A 21,558-nucleotide genomic window follows, 5' to 3' on the forward strand; every position below is an offset into this window, starting at 1 on the left:
CCACCTCCCGCCCTGCCCCTGCCAGTTGTGCTGCTACCGGTTCCATCCACGTTGAGCACTGCCTGGGTGGTGGCCCTAGAGTTGTGCCGCCCTGTGACCCTGTGCGCACCTGCCACCTGGCCCTTACGGCATTTGTTCATTCCCCCCTCTCTCCCTTCCCTGCCTCCCTCTTTCGCCCTTCCTCCTCCCATCACCCATTTGTTTATTTAATCACATCTTTGAGCATCTCCCCGCCTCATAGAACTGATGGTCCACTAGGGAGTGCAGACAGTTGTGGGTATAATTACTGTAAAGGCCTGTGAGCGCCACCACAGCTGCTCTGGAAGCATATAGAGGAGACACTTCTACAGGCTGGTGCTCCTTCAGGCCAAGGGCAGGGAGTAGTCCTCCAAGGGTCCCCTTCCCTCTCTTCCCTGCTGGGGAGGGGGGGGGGGAGTTGAGGAGCAGGAGGACAAGGGCAACCCTCAAGTGTCTGGCTTGTTAGTACCTGGAAGGGCCTTTTCCTCCACTTTGGTCCCAGTCCTCCAGGGTACCGTATTTTCCGGCGTATAAGACAACTTTTGAAATGAAAAAAAAGCCTGCTCAGATAAAAAAAAAGAACTGGTGTTGCCTTGGAAGTGGGGTTAGTCTTATACAGCAAATATAGGCCTAAACCTATGTTTTAACTGTAAAATTAGGGGGGGTCGTCGTATACGCCGGAAAATACGCCTTCATTGGCCCCCCACTGTCCGGAGGGTCTACCCGCCCCAGCTTAGCCTGAACCCTGCCCTCCTACCACCCATACCACCCACAACCACCCTTTGCTGGCCCGATGGTTGTGCCTGAAACCCATACCAGAAGTTCTCTCTCCCCACTGACTCCCAGACTGGCTGGCTCCCCTGGGCACTCACCGTGTTTGTTTTTTCCTGAGGAATTTAAAAACAAAACAATCACACGCTGCTCTGTAACTTCTCTGTTATTTCAGTTACTTGGGATTTAAAAAAAAAAAAAATGTTTCTTTTTTTCCTAAGTACAAAAACCCTAACTGAATTTGAAGCCCCTTGAAGGGCAAAGTTCAGAAGGTTAAGGGGACGAACGAGGGTTTAGTTGTCAGTCCCCCTCCCCATCTTCGGGAGGTTAACGATCTCAGTTCGGAAATGATGAGGCGAACCTGCTGTGTGAGATTTGCTGCTGGCCCATCCACAGGTTAATAGTGAAGGGAGTCGCCTGGCTGGTGTGGCGTAGTGGTTGGGCATTGACCCATGAACCAGGAGGTCATGATTCCAGGACAGGGCACATGTCTGGTGTTTTGGACTTGATCCCCATGAGGGGGCATGCAGGAGGCAGCCAAACAGTGATTCTCATCGTTGATGTTTCTCTCTCTCCCTTTCCCTTCCTCTCTTTGAAAACAATTTAAAAAAAACACACAAAACATTTTAAAAAATAAAATAAAAGGGAAGGGAGTCAAGGCGGCTTTAAAACAGGCTTCTTCATCCTGACACCTGCTGCTTTCACAAGCTGGAAGATTCTTACCAGTGACACTTAAGAATCTTTCACAGACAATTAGATTGTTTATCTTGGTCGTGCCGGCTCACACAGTTCATCTCATTATCAGGGCACCCCTTCCCCACCACCATCTCTGAAGACTCATGAGGATGCAGTAAGGCCACCAGAGGTGGGAAGGCAGGGATGCATCCAAGCTTGATGCCAGCAGAGCTCACTGTAAGCACTGGGGTCGATCACCAAACTGTCCTGCGCCTTAGGCTTCTCAGCCTTGCCTTTTCTCCTCCCAACAGTGTCTGGAATGAGAGAGGGAACCTTGGATGTTGAGAACAGACCAGAACCCTTGCTTCATTTGCTGAGAGAGGTGTGTGTGATGTGAGAGAGTCCAACACCAAGATGAGAATTCGCCTGTACTTGGTGTAAAAGGAAAGTTGCGCCTCAATGCTAATGAGAGATGACAGAACTAACCAGAAGAGAAAAAAAGAAATAGGTAGAACATGTTCTGATCGTGCTGATGTAATAGTCATTACCATCTTTTGCATGATCTGATTATCAGAATCACTTGCAGCACCCAAATGACAATGAATCCCATTAAAATAGGACAAAATAAAGTCATTGTCCTTTTGTGACATAGTATATTCCTAAATCAGCCATGAACATTTATCCTTGTATGCCAGCAGAGCTCACTGTGAGCACTGGGGTCGATCACCAAACTGTCCTGTGCCTTAGGCTTCCCAGCCTTGCCTTCTCTCCTCCCAACCTCTCTCTCGTCCTTAGTATCTGGAATAAGAGAGGGAAACACCAATGCCATGGAAACACCTATCCTTGTAGGTGTTTCCCTGGCATTGCACACTCACCTGGGGCAGGCCTTTGGGGGGCTGCCCCCTGTGTCCCATCCCCACCCCATCTCTTCCACTCTGGCTGAATGAATGAACCACTGCATGTGCAGGACTGATGGTCTTAATGTAAATAATTTAGAAAACTTGTTGCACAGACCATTGAGGAAGATGAGAAAAGGTTAGGTAGAATAGAAAATTCATAATCATCAGGGTGGACTGCTGACAAACTGCTGGGCATTTTCTCTACTGTCCATCATCTGTCATCCTATCCTAATTCTCACCAGAGAAGGGAAGATGGGAGAGGTTGCCAGGAAGAAGTACCAGCCATGCCCTGATATGGTAGACCCTGGGCAGGGCTAGATTTATAACTTCTAAGATTTATTACTGTTTCTTGGGACATGAAGTTTCCAATTTCCTTTATTATTTTTATAATTTTTCCATTAAACTAAGTGAGATCTTTAAAAAAATAAATGTTCGATGTCATGAATACTTTATCAATTTAGTAAATTTTTTTTCTTTTTAGTAGAAAAGCTTATTTATTCTGGGCTCTTGGTAACAAGACCAGTGGTGACTCAACCATGTGTTCTGGGACAGGTAGCGCCTATTCCCAGGTGGTGACATACCCAAAGGACAGGCTGGGGTCCAGGAGGGAGCAGATTATACCTCGCCCATGACTAGAAAAGAACCTTTAAGCTAAGGCTTCTTCCAGGAAATGCATTCAAAGAATGCACCCAGCAGGTGCCTGGACAGAGGGGTGGGGAAGGGGGGCAGTAGGGTCTGGGATGGGGAGGGAGAGGGAGACCTCAGTATGTGCCTTCTGTGCTGGAGACCACAGGTTTCTTCCAGCATTGTGGGTGATGGGCATGCTGCTTCCTGGGGTTTCCCCAGAGGAAGGGGCTTCCAGGATTGAGGTAACCAGCTCACCCAGCTTCCCCTGTGGCTGGAGAGGAGGTGAGGGTGAGTCACAGGGGCCATGAGCTGGCACTTTGTGCTGAAGGAAATGGGGAACTGGTGGAGGATCCTCGGCTGGGGAGTGGCTCAGTCACCTCTACACATGGGAAGGATTGTCATTTTAGGGCCTTGGAAGGAGGATGGATGGGGAGGGCTTCTCACTGAGTCTGTCTGTCCTTCCTGACAAAACGAAGCCGACCCTCCTGGGTTCCCGTGTCCTTCCTCCAGTGAACCTCAGATGGCACTTAGGAACACTGCCCGCGGCTCTGCACGGGGCACCCTGCAATAGACCTGGGACTCACCCATGTTGCAGGTCGGGGGCAGAGGATCAGTGAGAGCTGGTCATGCCAGGGACTCGCTGCTAGCGTGGCAGGATTAGGAGTCAAACCCAGGGCACAAGGAGGAACACAGTGATTTATTGGGCCTCATGCCTCTACAACAGGCCCAGGCCAGAGGGTGGGGAAGATGGGACAGAGGACCACGGCAGCCTGATGGACTTGAGGTCACTTATAAATGCCTCTTAGGGAGTTCCTCGAGCTCTTAGCCAGGGAGGAGCCAGCAGATCACAGCATGGGGGTGGGCAGGAAGTCCTTTGATTCCCCCAGGCTGGTGAGGGGCCCTGGAGCCTGAAGCCAGGAGGAAAGAGGGGGAGGGTCTAGGAAGAAGGCTGAGTCTCCATGTGGGAGTCTGATGGAGCTGGACTTGTGGATTGCCTAGTAGGCACTCCATCCTTACACCGAATGAACTGCATAGAGGAAAGACACTCCCCAGGTTTCAGCTGAGAACTAAGTACTGAAAAGGGAAGAACTAACCAAAGTAAGTGGTTGGCCTCCCCCTCCCCCCAGGCCTGGAGCAGCCAGGCCCCTGGAGACCCTGAATCTGGCCCTGGTCAGCCACCAGCCAGCTGTGTGATTGGACAGGCCTGTCCCATCTCTGGCTTTCCTGATGGGTCCCCTGAGGCTGCTGGACTGAGTGACCACTCCAGCCAATGGATCTCTAACTCTTGCTCATAATTCAGTGCCATCTTAGAACATGATGCCAAGCCAGTAGCACGCCCATCCTGGAGAGATGGTCCTGCTGGTCAGAGGGGTTAGAGGGGCTGCAGGGATGAGAGTGTGGGGTCAAGGTGTCTGTCAGCTATTTTACCCCCTGGATCTTCTGCCAGCAGGCCCCAGGGCAGGGTCCTCTCCAGCCTCTTTTCCTGGGTGGCAGTCTTGGCACACCCCCCTGGGCCCAGCTCTCCCTCGCGTGACCTCAGGGTACTCTGGCTCATCCATCTGAGGATGTAGTTGGCTCAAGTTGCCAGGCAACAGGGATGGGGCTGCCCTGCCCTTCCTGCTGGCAGGCATTTATTCTGTACAGAGGGGACCTATGATGAGGATAGAACATGTGACAGCTCCCAGGCTCTCCATCTCCGGGACACTTCCTTCTGCAGCCAGGTGGCGGGTGGTCAGCAGGGAAGGCGCTGGGAAAGGGCCAGCACCTGGAGAGGTTTGCAGTGTTCCCACCAGGTGAGACAACTTACCCCACCCCAGCTCCTACTCCAATCCCATTTCTCACCGCATCCTCCGCAGGCCTGGCTTCCTCCCCAGCTCCAGCTCCACTCCATCCCCTCCACCCACCCCTCACCCCCTGACTGGATGCTGTTGAGATGGAACAGGCCCACTCTGTGCTCATTTTCCTCACCAGACACGGGGGTGCCTATTGCCTCGTCGGGGTTTCACAAGGACTGAATACTTCCCTGCGTGGCACGTGGTGAACGCTCAGGCGACAGGTAATTTTGTTAATGAAACAGTGACGGCAGTCCCCCTTTGTAGACGGGTGAGGGAAAGATGGGTAGGGCTGTGACGAGGTTTTGAGAATCACTGATCTGTCAGTTTTGTGTCGTGAGCTGCAAGGCACACCTCCGTGTGATCTGACAGGTAGCGCTGCGTGTCCCATTTTATACGTGAAGACTCGGGGGCTCTGAGAGGTGAAGGCTTTTACATGGAGGGCAGGACCCAGAGTGCTTGCCGCTGAGCTGGGAAGGGCACCTGGGTCTCTGACTCCTGGTGGGTGTCTTCCCTGCCGCCCCTCCCAGCAGGAAGGGAGACAGACTCACCCTGCCCTGCTGACCCCACGGCTGCTCACAGAAGAGCACCTCATGATCACACTCTGGTAGCACGCCCCCCCCCCCCCCCAGCACAGACCAGGTGGACTGCAGGGGCGGGGGCTTGGAGGCGTGCGATTAGAACAGCAGCTGGCGAGGTAAGCAGGTCCTAAGTCCCAGCCAGACAATGATCAGTACCGAGCAAGGCTGTGGGCGGGGTCTGCCTGGGTTGTAAAGGAAGGCTTCACAGTGAGCAGGACTTACGGGCAGACAAAGGTGGGCGTGGTAAGTAGAAGGCCAGGCTGTGTCAGGGCCGGAGGGTGTGAAGGGCTTGGGGGTTCCGGGGAATGGAGTGTGGTGCAAGGGTGGCAGGACTGTGGCCTCGGCGGGCACAGCGTGGTGGGAGAAGGAGCTGAACTGGGACAAGTAGGCGAAGTCAGGCCCCAGAGAGCCTCGCTCCCACGTGCGGGAGTCAGGGTCTTCCCTCCAGGCAGGGAGGACCCACCAGGGTGTGGATTAAGGAGGGACATGATCAAGGGTTAGAAGAAGAAGAAGGCAGGGTGGGGTCCAATTGGAGACAGAAGATCCAGGCGGCCTGAACCAGACAAGGCTGGGAACATTCTGAGGATAAAATGAGAGGAGGGCTGTGAGAGGGTAAGCCACGGCTCCTCCTCTGGCGGTGAAGTTCAGCCCCACTGGGGATGTCTGTCTTCCGGGTCCTTTTCTGGAGAGAGAGGAGCAGGAGCAGTGAAGGCTTGTAGAGGAGGAGCTTGGCTTGTCCCTGCAAGGTCACACCATCCTCAGAGGTACCAAAACCGGCCACCCTGAGCTCCTCTGTCCTTCCTGCCTCCACAAGGCCCTGGGTTCCCTGACTGCTGCTGTCCTGCCAAGGGGGTGCCCAGGACGCTGGCAGCCCTCCCACACTCTCCCCTTCTGCCACCTGCCCAGGGCAGAATGGACTACCCGGTGAGGAGCTGGCTATTAGATATCTGTGCTCCCAGCCCTCTGGCCATTGGGTCTGTGCGCTCCCTCTGCCCGTGGTCATTGGGTGTGGGCGCTTCTCTGATCCCTCTGGTGACTGAGTGTGAGAACTCCCTCCACCCTCTGGCCATCAGGGCAGGTGTGTGAGCTCCCCTAGCCCTTTGTGCAGCTTCCCATCACTGCCCCCCTTACTAGGCTCCTCTTCCAGGGACACTTGACTCGCTTTCTTTCTTTCTTTCTTTTTAAATAAATTTTTATTGATTTTTTTTACAGAGAGGAAGGGAGAGAGATAGAGAGTTAGAAACATCAATGAGAGAGAGTCATCGATCAGCTGCCTCCTGCACAACCCCCACTGGGGATGTGCCCGCAACCAAGGTACATGCCCTTGACCGATTCGAACCTAGGACCCTTCAGTCCTCAGCCAGGCGCTCTATCCACTGAGCCAAACCGGTTTCGGCTTGACTCGCTGTCTTTGCTCTCTGCCAGGGATTCCCTGCTCTTCTCTACCAGCTTCCCAGCAAGCTCAGGCATCCCTCAGGACTCGAGGGAGGCAGTGATGTGTAAGGGAGAGCGCCTTGGAGACAGAAAACCAACCTTAAACTGGATGCACAAAAAGCGGAAGGGCAAGAGCGGAAGTGGGGCTGCCATTCCGAACCTGGCCCTAGCCCAGAGCAGGCAGCCTGTTCAGGCCAGTTGCTGCCATTCCCTGCCTCCAGGCCAGCTCATGGTCTGTTCTCGAGGCCTGAAACCCCAGGCTCCAAAGCCCTGGTGACCTCTGCTCCTTGCTCCTCCTGCCTTCTGTCCAGGCAGGGCCTGAGGAGGTTACTGAGCACCACCTGCACTCCTTTGCCAGGGGAATATCCTATTGTGCATCATCAGTGATCACAGCACGTTTCAGTCACCACCCATGGCCCTTTGCACAGTGCCAGAGTAATTGTCTGTGGGGTCAGGGCGGGTAAAGAGAGCTGTCCCCTCGGCTGGGTGCTCAGGAAGGGTGTCTCCCTGCCAGGAGCACTGGCCTGGAGGAGAGCTGGCCTGGAAGCTGGCCACAAGCAGCTCGGTTCAGCTTTGACCTGTGGGAACACCCACTGGTCCCCCATGGCTAAGGTGACCAGATGTCCTGTTTTGACGGGACAGTCCGATTTTTAACAATTTGTCCCATGTCCCACAGCATTTAAAAAGAAAAGAAAAAAAAAAAAAAGTCCAAAAGATTTAAAAGAATCTTTCCAAAAATCGGGATTTTTTAAAAAACATCGCGGGACACGGGACAAATTGTTAAAAATCAGGACTGTCCCGCCAAAAGCAGGCCATTTGGTCACCTTACCCATGGCCCCTGCCCCTGAGGCAGAGGCAGAACCAAAAAAAACTATTCCTGGTTCAGGACTGGAGAGTTGCCCCTCTGGGGGTGGCTAATTCTGAGAGAGGCAGAGAACATGTTCTGTCCTGATCTGTTACTGAGCAGGGAGTCAACACTGCACAGCCTGAAGAGGGTAAAGGGAAGCATCTAGAACCATTGTTTCTTGTTGATTTCCCCCTCCAATGAAGGGAGAGGGCTAGGAGAGAAAGATGGGTGTCGGGGGAAGAGAGCTGTGAAATCACTGGGATGGAGGAGGGAGGCGCTGCCACCAGACACAGCCAGGCTTCCAGGAGCCACAGCCTGTCTGTGACCGTGGCCTGGGGCTTTGACAAAGCCGGGATGGTTTGCTGCTCGGGGCGGTGGCGCTGTCCATGCCTGGGTTCTGACCAAGTGGAACAGAAGGCTGAAGTTTCCCTTGGAGGCATTACTGCACAGGACCAATTCTGCTTCGTGTGGAGGACGGACAAGGTGAGCAGTGGGACTGCTGCTCTAATGGTGGCCGATAGCCTGCAGCCAGGCAGAGCGGGAGGAGCGGAGAGAAGGAGAGAAGGGTCCTCCCCTCGCCCTGGGGATCAGGGAGGACGTCCATCAGCTTCACTCCCCGAGTGCAGCCAAGGCGGGGCTTCGGGGGCAGACTGAGCTGTCTCTCCCTCCCCAGCAGTTCCCAGGCTGGGCTGCTGTGAGGAGGGTCTAGCGTTGGGGCCAGGAGATTTTTGTTTGTGTCTGTGCTCTGAGGGAGAGAGGACCTCTAGGAAGGGTTTCTTTTCAGGGAGAGAAAAAGAAAAAGACTGTTATCAAAGTAGTCACTTATTTTTAGGATGTTAACAGATCCTACGTGTACCACCCAGATCCAGAAACTTTCCCCTGATTCTAATTCATGAAGCCTCCCCCTCCATTCCTCCACATCCAGCCAAAACACCGCAGGCTGCTGTCCAGGTCAGGAGATGAAATGCAGGCCTGAAAAGGTGCCCAGCCAGTCTATCCACCCTGCTTCTCCCCCACCTGCTCCAGAAGAGGGCAGAACCCCAGACGTTGGTCCAAAAAAACTTGGCTCCTCTCCTGCCTCCACCATGCAGCACAAGGGCCAAATAAGGGCAGGTCCTGGTGTGGACAGCAGTGTTGGCTCATCCATCCACCTCAGCGTGGGGGAGGGCTGGGTGTGGTGTGGGAGAGCTGGCCAGGCAGCGTGCAAAAATACACAGTGAAGTGGGCACCACAGGGGTCAGTCCCTGCCCACCCACAGCCTCCATCCAGGCCAGCTGGGAGCTTCAGGCTTAAGACGGAGAGACCTGTGAGGTGATTAGCTACTCCATCGTTATAGGAAAGGGGGTGGTGGCTGAGTGAAGAGTAGAGGCAGCATCTCTTAGGAACCTGTGAACGTGTGATGGTGTGGTAGACATGACCTAAGGTGACCCCCAGTGACTCACATCCTGGTGTAGTCCCCTCCCCCTTGAATGCACATAGAATCTGAGACATGCTTCTAGCAGATATGATTTAGTAAATGTGATGGGATGTCCCTGCCATGTTGTGAGAGGGTCTGTGAAGGGCCATGTGGCAAGGAACTGTGGATGGCCTCTAGGAAAAAAAAGAACAGCCCCTGGCCTACCGCCTCCTAGAAAATGGGGACTACAGGCCGAAGCCGGTTTGGCTCAGTGGTGGAGCGTCGATCTGCGGACTGAAAGGTCCCGGGTTCGATTCCGGTCAAGGGCATGTGCCTTGGTTGCGGGCACATCCCCGGTGTGGGGTGTGCAAGAGGCAGCTGGTCGATGTTTCTCTCTCATCGACGTTTCTAGCTCTCTATCTCTCTCCCTTCCTCTCTGTAAAAAATCAATAAAATATATTAAAAAAAGAAAGAAAAAAAAAGAAAATGGGGACTACAGTCCTCTAGCCACAAGGAACTAAATTCTGTCAGCAACCTCAGGAGTTCGGAAGTGGATCCTGAGCTCCAGAAAGAAACATAGCCCAACCGATACCATGATTGCATCCTTGTGAGACCCTGATAAGCTGTGCCCATACTCCTGCCCCACAGAAACTGTGACATAATCATGTGTGTTGTTTTAAGCTACTGAGTTTGTGGTGTTTGTTACACAGCGCAGATAACTAATACAGATGGGGTGAAGATGTCTGAGGAAGGGAATGCCTTAGAGAAGCCCTCATTTTGCAGAGAAGGAGTTGTAGCATCCAGGAGGAGCTGTGACCTGCTCCCAGTTTCAAAGCTGGCTGGGGCCACCCACAGCAGGCACGAGGAAAGCCCCTGGGAGCTGGGTTCTGGTTCCCACTCTGCTACTGTTCTCCCTTCACGTGGCCCTGAGCAAACCCGCCTGCTTCTGCACCTTTGATTTTTTTTCTTGTCACATGATCAGACGTTTCCTAGGCACCTTCTTGCCATGACTTGGCATTCTGAAGCTACTCAGATCTGAGATCTTTCTGGAAGCCAGCCTTCTGCGCCTTGGTACTGTTTACTCTTTGCTGTTCCTTGGCCCCTCTCATGTGGTATGTTTCCACTGGGACTTCAGGAGGCAGGGTCTTCCTGTCCTGGGCATACTTGGAGTCTGAGGAGGAGCTCTTAGCTGTGCACCAGGAGAAGTATTGTCTGGCCTTGACCCTGGGTCTGGGTGATCTTGAGCAAGTGGCCCTTCTCTGTCTGCTCCTTCACAACTTCTCAGCTCAGTGAGCAGCTTGGACAAGATCAGCTCCAATGCTCCGATGGCTTATGCCATCTGTGGTGCTGCTTTTGAGATGGGCTCCTTAGGGCCCTGGAGCTTGTGGGATGGAAACAGGTGACCTGGCTATAGTCTCCCTGTCTTGGTTACCCAGGCATTGAAGCCCAGGGGCAGACTTGGGTATTAACTCAGTTCCCCTTACTCCCTTCCTCTAGCTTGGCCCTCTGGCCACCCCAAAGCCTGCCCAGCAGTCATTTCTGGTCCAATAGGGGTAGAGACACAGTTGCCTGCTGGGTGGCCCTGTGCCCACTTCCAAGCTCAGGGTCCTTGGAATCTAGAGTGCCTTTTCCATCCCAGAACACAACACTAAGCATTACCTGGAAGGCTGTCCCTACTCTTTGAGTCAATCCCAGGCAGGTGACTTTGAGTCTGCCCTGAGGGCAGGAGGAGGCATCTGTCTGTTGAGAATGGGGATGCCCACAAGCCCATTCTTCTCACCAGCTGACTGCACCCAATTTTTCCTTGTCAAAGCAATTTTCCTTGGCAACAAAAGAATGAACATATATATTATTTTATCCAACTCTTTGCTGTGGATGGGTCAAGAGTTCCTATCAGTTAAATAAATTACCAAATTGCATTAATACCAGCCTTGTCGAAAGATCAGCTGGTGATGGGAACTAAACATACTTACATTTCTCTCAAACATACCTATACTCACCATGAATTAATTCTTCACAGCACTCAGACACATGGATATGATTGGCATGTGTAGGGTCTGGCTGGAACTGGGCTGAGTTCCAAACCAATTGAAATAGATTACATTCTGCCCCCTGGTCTGGCTATCCAGGAAATAGTGTATGCTGCGGGCAGGAACTCCTTTTCTGAGTTGGTGTTGGAGGGTGGCTAGTCCTCAAAGATAGCAGGTGCTGGTGGTGGTGCTGCCATGGAACCTGCTCCTACTTGAAGCTGACAAGGGTTGGAGATGACTCAGTGAGAGAGAGAGGGTCCAGGCAGTGGGTGGATGGAGTGGGTGAAAGGAGCTTTGCAGCTCACACAAGCTGTGTGGTCAGATCTTAGGTGGTTTTTTTCAAGGAGCCCTGAAGATGTTGTGTTTGTAAGGTTCTCAGTTTCACAGCTAAGACTCCAGGGAAACTAGAAGTTTTCCAGACACCGGGGCTTCTGGTGCCTGTTTCATTGAGCTCACATGTGCAAGCATGGGTGTGTGTGTGTGTGTGTGTGTGTGTGTGTGTTTGCATGCATCAGTGAACATGCACACATGGTGGGTACACATAGATTCTGCCCGCTGAGCTGATCAATCTGGACTTGCTCCATCTCCTGGTCTGTGGTTAGAAGTGCTCACAGCAGTTCCTCATACCCAGCTAGATCCCGCCTCACTGTGAAGATTAATTTGATGCCAAGTATAGCTACAGTCTATTATAGTTCCGTAGGAAAATGTCATGTTGACCAGAATGTCTTACTAATCAGCACAATATTTCCTGGATGTGCCAGTAATCTGAGAGAAATGGATGTGTACATGTGTGTGCGTAATTTTTTAAATCAGCATTATTTTGACATAACTTTAGGCTTATAGAAAATTGTAAGAATAGTACCAAGATTTCCCATATGCCTTTCACCCAGAATGTTAACTTTTTACTGCTCTCAGAGGATTCATAACACCGCTGTGAGGTAGTCATTTCTGCTCTCACCCAATACAATAAAAACCTAATATGCAAATCAACCAATTGATTGCTGTGATGCACACTGACCACCAGAGGGCAGAAGCTCAACACAGGAGCTGCCCCCAGCCTGCAGGCCACCACCTACAAGGGGGCGGGGGGGGGCAGCCTGCAGGCCACCACCTGCGGGAGGGTGGGGGGGGGGGCAGCCAGCAGATGGCACAAGGCCAGTGGGCCACCCTCCCCTATCGCCTTGTCTATTGCCCTACCCTGTAGATCAACCCTGATCGCCAGCCAGGCCTAGGGACTCTACCCTAGGCACCATGCACTGGGTCAGCCAAGGCATTGGGCCTCTAGTTGTTGATATAAGGAAGCTGCACCTCAGAGGATAGTAACTAACCCAAGATCACACAGGACATAAGTGGCGGAACCAGGATTAAAATCCAGGTCTGTCAGAATTTGAATGCATGTCCTATGTTGGCTGTAGTGTGAGTGTGCAGGTTTCCTGGTCGTCTGCCAAAAAAACTTCCTTTCTCGTGTTGCAGGTCTGCTAGAGTAAATTGTCTCAGCATTTGATTTTCTTTATTTTACCTTCATTTTTGAAAGATGTTTGCTGGGTATAGAATCCCATGTTGACAACATTTTCCTTTTACTCCTTCAAAGGTGTCACTTCCCTTTCTTCTGGTCTGTATAGTTTCTGTCAAGGTAACAAGATTTTTTAATTTATGCTTTCTTGGGTCTGTGGGTCCAACATAGCGTAGTAATTTTTGTTTAAACAGTCAGTTATAAGGAGATTTTAACAATATGAAGGAAATCTTTCATATTTACCCATGTAGAGACCATCTCCTGTGTTCCTCATTCCTTTGTATAAATCCACATTTCCATCTGGTGTCGTTTCAGTTTCCTGAAGGACATTTTGTAACATGTCTTGTTGTGAGTGTCTGCTGGTGATAAATTCTGTCAGCATTGTATTTCTTCTTTGTTTTTAAAAGATGTTATATATCTGAAAGTTACTGAATTCTAGGTTAATGGGTTTTTCTTTCCGTGGTTTGTAAATGGCACGTTTGTTGTCTTGCTTGCATTGTTTCTGAGGAGAAATGGCTGTCTTCTTTATCTTTGTTTCCCTGTATATAAGGTATCTTTATTCCCCTTGGCTACTTTTGTGATTTTTCTCCATATTGTTGATTCTGTGCAATTTGTATACGATGTGCCTCATTTCATTTATGTTTCCTTTGCTTAAGATTCATTGAACTTTTTGGATCTGTGGGTATATAGTTTTCCTAAAATTTAGAATATGTTCAAAAGTAATTATTTCTTCAAATACGTATATTTTGCTGTCACTATCCCCATCCTCCAATCCTTTGAGGACTTCAATTACATGTATGTCAGGCTGTGTCAGTTTGGATTTGGTTTCAATTGATTGTGTTTTCTTCCTTTTTGGGGGTGTATTTTATTGTTTCTTAACATACCTGATCTTTTTTTTTTTTTTTAATATATTTTTACTGGTTTCAGAGAGGAAGGAAGAGGGAGAGAAGATAGAAACATCCATGGTGAGAGAGAATCATGGATTGGCTGCCTCCTGCATGCTCCCTACTGGGGATCGAGCCCACAATCTGGGCATGTGCCCTTGACTGGAACTGAACCCAGGACCCTTCAGCCCACAGGCTGGGGCTCTATCCACTGAGCCAAACCGGCTAGGGCTACCTGGTGATTTTTTTATTGGATGCTAGACATTGTGACTTTTGCCATGTTAGTGGGTGGTTTTTGTATTCCTATAAACATTCTTAAGATTTGTTAGTTGAGACCCAGGGTGGTGTTCAGGTTCGGGCTAATTATTACCCACTATGGAGGCACAGCCCTTTTGATTCCTCTCCCTAGTGTCCCGAGATTTCCACTCTGGAAACAGACGGGAAGAGGCACTCTCCCAGGTTCTGTGTGAGTTTCAGGCACCGTTTCCTTTAATCCATTTGAGCGGTGCTTTCCCCAGTCTTGAGTAGGTTTCCTTACACACATGCACTAAGCAGTTCTCAGCTGAAAACTCAGGGGAGCCCCTTTGCAGACCTCTGGAGTTCTCTCTGGGCATCTCCCTCCTCTTTGGTCCTCTGTCTTATGAACTCCAGACTCTCAGCTCTGTCTCCTCAATTCAGGAGGTCCATCAGGTTCCACCTGACTCCACTCTCCCTATGCTGTGGCCTGAAAGTTTCTCAAAGCAATAATTTGGGGACAGTTGTGGGGCTCACCTCATTTGTTTCATGCCTCTCAGAGGTAATTACTTTTTTCAGTGCCTGAAGTCCAGTGTCTTGGAAATCATTATTTCATATATTGCATCTGTCTTTTGGTCCTGTCATGTGAGAGGATAAATCTAGTCCCTATTACTTCATCTTGATCAGAAGCTGAAATCTTGGAACCTTGGTTTTTCATTTAATTATTTATTTGTAAGGCACATCGGTCTGGGCCCATGACTGCGAACGTTGACTCAGACAGGGGATGCTGGCAACCTTGATTTTTATGAGTGATGTTCATCCAATTGATTGCATAAAACATGTACATTTGCCCTGTAAGTGGCCACATGATTTCTGCATTCGAGACTCTTTTTAAGAACTTTCTGCTATTCAACTCCTAAAAAGCTCAGCAACCAGTTTGGTTTTAGCTCACAAGTACTGTGACTATTGCAGTTGGTCATGTACTTAAAAAAAATGTTTTTATTGTTTTTTAGAGAAAGAGGAAGGGAGAGGGATAGAGAAATAGAAACATTGATGACAGAGGTCATCGATTGGTTGTCTCCTGCACACACACACACACACACACACACACACCCAGTGGTGATCAAGCCTTCAACAGGGTCATGTGCCCTGACCAGGAATCGAACCAGTGAACCCTTAGTTCCTGGGTCGATATCAACCGCTGAGCCATAGCAGCCAGGCTGGTCATGTATTCTTACTTTTATTTTTTGCTTTTACATCATCCCATGACTGCCAGGGAGATCAGGCAGCTTCTTAGTCTGACTTCAGTGACTCAAATAAGATGTTGCCAGATGTATTTCTGTAAGTAAAGTTTTTATTCCTGCCTTTTTAGTTTACGTCTCCTTTGCCTCATATCTATCTCAGAATTCTTGATTGTAAATAAGAGAAACCTATTCTCTCTATCCAGCTGATTTGTGAAGACAATTAACATTAGAGTAATGATTGGGAAGAAGAGGAAACCTCAGGCCAGGTGTAGACTCGCTTAATTAGAAGCTCCTTGGGTGGGTTGGGACTTCTCACGTGTTTCCTCATTTAGCCTACGGTGAGCCAGTCGGCCCCTCAGGACTCAGGTAGGAGCTGGCAGAGCCCTGGTCTGGGGCCGCCTTTCTGTGCCCTGGGTTGGGCAGGGGTGGTTTGCAGTGTCCTGACAGCTCGTGGGGTCCTGGGAGAGGTAGGGGCTGAGGTCAAGACCAGACTACAAGCTGGGCCTGGGGGCTTTGGGAAGTGGAGGGAATCTAGAGAGGAAAGGAAGAAAAGCAAAGACAAGAGCATGCCACCAGGCAGAAGGAGACGTAGCCAAACCTCCCCTGGGCAACCAGCGGTGCTGGTGTGGCCATCTGAGCCTGGGGTTTCTCCGAGCCCAGCCCTGCTGGCCGCCTGCTTCCCTGGAACTTGCCTCTTTCTGACAAACGTGAAACCTCTGGGGAAGGAAGCAGGAGACGGGTCCGGAAGGGAGACTGAGGCTGAACCTCCGCGGCCCCAGCCCCGGGTACTATGGCGGGCCGTCATGTCCCCAGACACACAGGGCTGAGCTAAGGTGTCCTGGAGGAATGATGGAGTGGAGAACCAGCCTCCCTGGGAGTTCCCTGTAGGTTTGCAGACACGAGGAAAACTCCCCACCTGCAGTCCGAGCTCTCCTGGGCCACACGGGGCCTTTGTTTTGTTTTTCCTTTTCCTTTTCTGTCCTCACCCTTTCTACATGATGGAAGCATCGGCTGTTATGCTAATGGGTTTCTTAGGACCCACACACCCTGTTCCTTCTTACTCTAATCATTAGAGTCTAATGCACATGTGTCAAACACAAGGCCCGCGGGCCAAATCCGTCCCGCCAGGCCTTGCAATGTGGCCCGCACCGCGCTGTCATCACTGCACTCCGCTGCGTTTCCATCACAATGACAGTTTATGACTGTTCAGTAAACCATTTGGCCCGTGATTTAGGCTGGATTTTAGATTTTGGCCCCTTCTCTGATTGAGTTCGACACCCCTAGTCTAATGGAAAGCTGAGACCCTGAGCAGGTGTTGGACAGGCTCATGGTCCATAGCTAGCCAGCGGCACACATAGGGCTTTCTCCTTTGCAGCAGGTGGGGGGCATTGTGAGGCTAGTCAAGTGGATGATACCTCCTAGTCCTGACTCAGGGCAGGTTTTTCTGGGGTCACTGGGCTTGGTTAGAGGACAGGGGATGGGTGGAGGGACAGTGAGGTGGCGTGAGGGTCAGCCATGGGTCAGTCTCCCAACGGGAGCAGGAGAAAGGGTCTGGGTCAGCCCAGCCCACTCCTGTCCTGCCCATCCCCTTCCCATCCTTCCTCCCCTCCTTCCTCCTCGGTCCTGTCTTCCCCGAGTCCCTTGGTGAGGCCCAGGTGGCTGAGCATTCTCTGGCAGAGGGAATTAGCACACTTAATTAAAGTGTCCAATGAAGAGCTTTGCATATTTCTTAATTACCGTCGGAGTCTTCGGGGGAACAGTTTGAAATGGGATTTTTCACATGTTTCCTCATTTAGCCAACGGTGAGCCAGCGGCCCCTCAGGACTTGGGGAGGAGCTGGCAGAGCCCTGGTCTGGGGCCACCTCTCTGTGCACTGGGTGGCAGGGTGCGTGTGGAGGCGGGGGAGCCTGGCCCCCAGCCGCCCAGGCTTGCTCACCTTGCCCCAAGGTTGGGGTTGGATTTTCTGTTTTCTTAAAACAGGCAGATGTAGCTGGTGTCTTATTACCACAGGGCCTGGGGGCTGTGCGCCCCGCAGGAGGGCCAGCAATGGGGGGCTTTAGAGCAAAGGTTTGCAGGGCTTGATACATCCTCCCCGGAGGCCCCGGTGGAGCAGGGAAGCTGGGCCAGGATGGTCCTGGCCTCCTTCTCAGCTGCCGGGCAGGGACGGAGCCCCTCGGAGCAGGCCCTTCCCAGCACTCAGCATTTGCTGGCTGTATGCTGTATGCTGCATGCTGCAAGTTGTGCTGGTGGGAGCACCGGTCAGCCAGCCTCGCGGAGGAGTGGGCTGCTGGCCCGAGAGCAGGTTTGCCTTTCCCAGGGCCACCTTCTGACAACGGGAGACTCTCCCTGACCTAGAGCCGGCTGAAGGGGGGCTGTGGGCCCAGATTCAGAGGCTCTTTCCCAGGCAGCCCACCGTGGTGGCCGAGAAATGGCAGTGGGCTCCACCATGTCTTTTCTGCCTCCCCTTCTGGGCCAGTTCTGTGACCCTGAGGAGGACCAGGTGGGACCCCATTGTCCAGCAGAGCCTGGAGCTGGCGTGAGTGGTCAATGGGAACGGGTGGTGGCTGAGAGCAGATTGTGGGTGCAGGTTCTGGCTGGGCTGGGCAAGGGGGCCACCTCGTGGGTGGGGCTCTCTCTGCCAGGCCTTGGCAGACCCTCTAATAGTCTCCAGCTAATTTCTTGTGCCCTGCCTCACATTCTCCTACGTTTCTGGCCAGCATGGCAATCCCTCCACCCACACCCACACCTACTATGGAGATGGCAGGGCGGAGAGGGGTCCTTCAGAGAGGGAGTCCATGTCAGTGTGGGAATCTGGAGGCTCATGGACCACTCAGCTGTCACCCTGTGGCCCGGGCACAAGCCAAGGCCCGAAGCCCTGGGTGGGTCTGTTTCATGTGGCAGTCATGCGTGAGGAGTGGACGTTGGCATCAGATCTGGGTTTGTGCGCCAGCTCCACTGCTTACCAGCTCTGTGACCTGGGGGATAATAACTCACTCATTGATCGTGACGAGGATCCAATGAGGGGCCCTAAGTAAAGCACCAGGTTTCTTGTCTGGCTCTAAGAGGAAGCCCCGTTAAGAGTTCGAGTTCCTATTCCTTCCTTCTAGAGGTTCCTGGTAAATAGTAAGGAATCGTCTGACCCTGGTTTGGTTGAAAGGAAAATTCATCTCTCCGCTTAATCAGGTGGGACTAAACTACAGAATATTGCTAAACCAAGAGCCGAGATAAAAAAAAAAAAAAAAGTTCAAATGATTTGGCTGCTTGTTTTTAATAAAATCCTGGCGGTAGAGTGGAATCTTTCAGAAAAAGCTCAGCTTTGCCGTACTGGTGTCTCAGGCTGCTGTTAGCTGTATTCATGCTGTTGTTAGCTGTATTCGGGACAGTGTGACCTTGAGAACAGAGCCCACTGTGACCTTGAGAACAGAGCCGTGTGGGGAGGACCACTCTCTCAGAGGCTGCAGGGACTGGTGGGAAGGCAGGAGGGACCTCAGGGGAGTGTCTCCTGCCCCTCCCAATGCGCCTCTCCCTATCTGCACAGGCTGAATGTCACTGCCCCTCTGGTTCTCCCCTTGGCTACAGCCCAGTGGTAGTGGCTAGTCAGGTGACTGGCTCCAGCCTCCGCCTGCTCTTTGTGGTGAGACTGGGGGAGCTGCCAGTTAGACTGCCTGTGCAAGCTCACCATTTCCGGGTTCCAGTACCTCTTACTCAGGTGTGGGGTGAGGTGGGGGCAGCAGCCCTTCAGAGGGGAGATGAGCTGGCACAGGACAGCCCTGTTACCAGCTCAGCCTCTTTATGCGATGCCAGGGTGGAGCCTGGGCAGCCGTGTGCAAGGCGCCCCTTTTCATCAGCTCTGTCTCAGCGCCCTCGGCAGCCTCCCAGAGACAGTGTGGAGGATGCCCTTCCTGCATTCGTGTCAGGCAGCGTGGCCCAGGCTCTCCTCTGAGAGCTGCAGTGCCCGGGACATCCCTGAGTTCTGTCCCGGAGCCTGGGGTCAGGGGCAGGGTGGAGGCGCTGCCATCAGGCTTGTTCTGTGGGGCTGGATCTCCATTCCTGAGCCTGCAATGGCGAGCACAGATGCATGCCGCAGGGAGGAAGAGCCCCCGGACAGGTCTCAGCAGGCAGCCGAGCTGACAAGTTCAAATACAGCCTGAGCCCCATTATCCGGGCAGCCTTGGAAAGAGTACTGGGTGGTCGTGGGGAAGCTCTGAGGCAGGGAGGAGGGGGACTTGTGCCCTGAGAAATGAGGAAACCAAGCCTGGAGGGAGAGAAAGAGATTCCCTTTTGCTGCTCATCAGTGATGATCCTGTCATCCAGCCCAGGACTCAGGTGGGGTACTGGGACCCTGGTGTTCAAACCTGCCCACCCTCGCTTTGTAAGCCCTCCTGGGCCCCACAGGGCACCTCAGTTTCCGGTGTCTGACCTTCCGGTTTGGGTCAAGCACTTGCCGAGTGGGGAGAGGCCCTCGCCTGCAGCGGGTCCCAAGGGAGAGGTGCCTCGGCTTGGCAGGGGCTGTTCCCAGGACTCTGGACACCACAGGGATGACAATGATGACCGGGCAGGACCCTGACACCCAGATTGACTCAAAGCTGCCAAGAAGGGTCAGAACTCGGAGCTCAGTTGCTGATCAGGCCGCCTTATCCTGGCCTCACTCAGCTCTGGCCCTGGGCACGAGGCTGCCCACTCATTGCCCCTTGTAGAAAGCGGAGGTGACATGAGTACCCACTTCAGAGTGGGGGACTGCGCAGGCCGGTGCCGAGGGCTCAGCACAGCGCAGCAGCAGGCATGGAGTCCTGCCGCTTCAGGCAGCAGGTGTCCCGTCTCCCCTGTTTACTCCTGGCATGGAAATCCTCCTGGCACGGCCCCTGGCATGTGCCTGGAACAAGCTCTACAAACACACGTGTTGGCTGTGATGGTTATTGTGGGGATGTGCGGAGAGTATTGGCTGTGGCCGGGCCCCCACACCTGTTCCTCCTGACAGTCCCAATAAACACATTGTTTTCTTGGGATTTTCTCCTCCTACCCTATGAGCCAGTCCGAATCCACTGCCAGGGGCTGGTGTCCTGAGAAGGAGTGACTCGGCATTGGAAACCCTGTGGGGATCTCTGAGTTCTCAGCTACTCCACGAACCTCCTGTTCTTCCACTTCGTGATTCCGCTGTCTTTCCTGCCTGTCTGCTCAGCTGCCCCAGGGAAGAACCTGGGAGATAGTAGGAACCTGGTGTCTCCCCACCTTCTCACCCTGCTCCCTGATGCTTGTCCCTTGTCCCCGGGGAGTCAGGTGCGGAGTGTCACTGCCTAGGGAAGTTGCCGTGGGCCCTGCCATGCCTCTCTTCCGGAGGAGGAGGCTGTAACTTTCCATGGTCTTTGGGAAAGGGGGAAGCTGTGCTCCCTCCCATCTGTGTCTGCCTCTCGCTGGCTCAGTATTGCTCCAAGTTTTACGCTGGAATCCCCTGAGCAATCTCCAGCCCCCACTTCCCACCTTCGTATGAAATTTAAGGGCAGATTTAAAGCAATTGGAAAGTACCTTACAGATCAAATGCCCGTCAATAGCTTTTCAAAGGATAGTTTTCAGCTGCAATTAGAAGAGACCTTGAATGCATTACTGCTCACCCCAGAGACGTTCTTCCAGAATGTGGCTCTTCGGACACCAGCTGGGGTACTGCAGTCCTTCCGGCCACTGCCCGCCCAGAGTTGGTGTCAGACTCCCCAGTTTAAGGGTGAAGGCCCCAGTAAGACTGCCAGCCACATGTGGGGTCCCCAACGACACCACACTCTGACCAATTGACTACAAAGCCAAGGGCTCCCATGACCCTCCTCCGGCTCCATCATTCACCAGAGCGATTATAAGGTACCAGTTTTATTACAAAGAAGAAAGATCAGGAACAGCCAGACGGAGAGACGTGATGGGCAAGGTGAATTCAGTAGTGGTGGTGGTATCAGCTGTTTACCTGCTACCCACCTCCTTTCCGTGTTAAGCATTTCCTGCGTGCCTGGCACTTTTATTTCATTTCTACTACTGCCCTTTGAAGCCTCTGATGTTATCTCCAAACGAGGCATTGAGGTCCAGAGGGGCAGGGACCACCTCAGAATGATGGCGCTAAACAGTACCCCAGCGAGGATTTGGATCCAGCTGACCCATTCCCGGTCAAAGATGGAGCCACCTAAATTTGTCCCAAACACAGTCCAACAGATGTCCCTTCTGGCTAGAAGACTATTGTCTTTACACCTGTGGGCTGACAGGAGGTGGCTGCCCTGGTCTGTGAGATGTTGTACCACTGAGGCCTCAGAGAAGGACCTTGCCCAGAGAAGCCCCGTGGGTCACCCTGCTCCATTCAGGCAGTGACCAGCTCCCCCACCAGGTGGACACCGTGGACATCCGATCTGAGAATCGGGGAGAGGCAGCCTGGAGAACTCCCGGGTGCTGGCTCTCCTGCTTTCCCAGCAGGGTTGTGTGTTTCTGGCAGCCGGAGCAGAGGGGACTGTGAGCTAAGCTCAGCCATGCCAGTCCCTTCTGAGCCTCCTGGGGCCATGGCATACTTGGTGGGACAGTGTAGAGAAGCATTCCATACTGGGC

At 52.5% G+C, this 21,558-nt stretch overlaps 1 protein-coding gene across 1 annotated transcript in view; it reads left to right on the plus strand.

The window, feature by feature from the left end:
• Positions 1 to 21,558, plus strand: part of RAB6B (RAB6B, member RAS oncogene family) — a 47,346-nt gene that overhangs the window by 4,037 nt on the left and 21,751 nt on the right. The window lies entirely within an intron of this gene.

This window comes from Pipistrellus kuhlii, unplaced genomic scaffold, assembly GCF_014108245.1.
Source record: "Pipistrellus kuhlii isolate mPipKuh1 unplaced genomic scaffold, mPipKuh1.p scaffold_m20_p_11, whole genome shotgun sequence".
NCBI lineage: Eukaryota > Metazoa > Chordata > Mammalia > Chiroptera > Vespertilionidae > Pipistrellus > Pipistrellus kuhlii.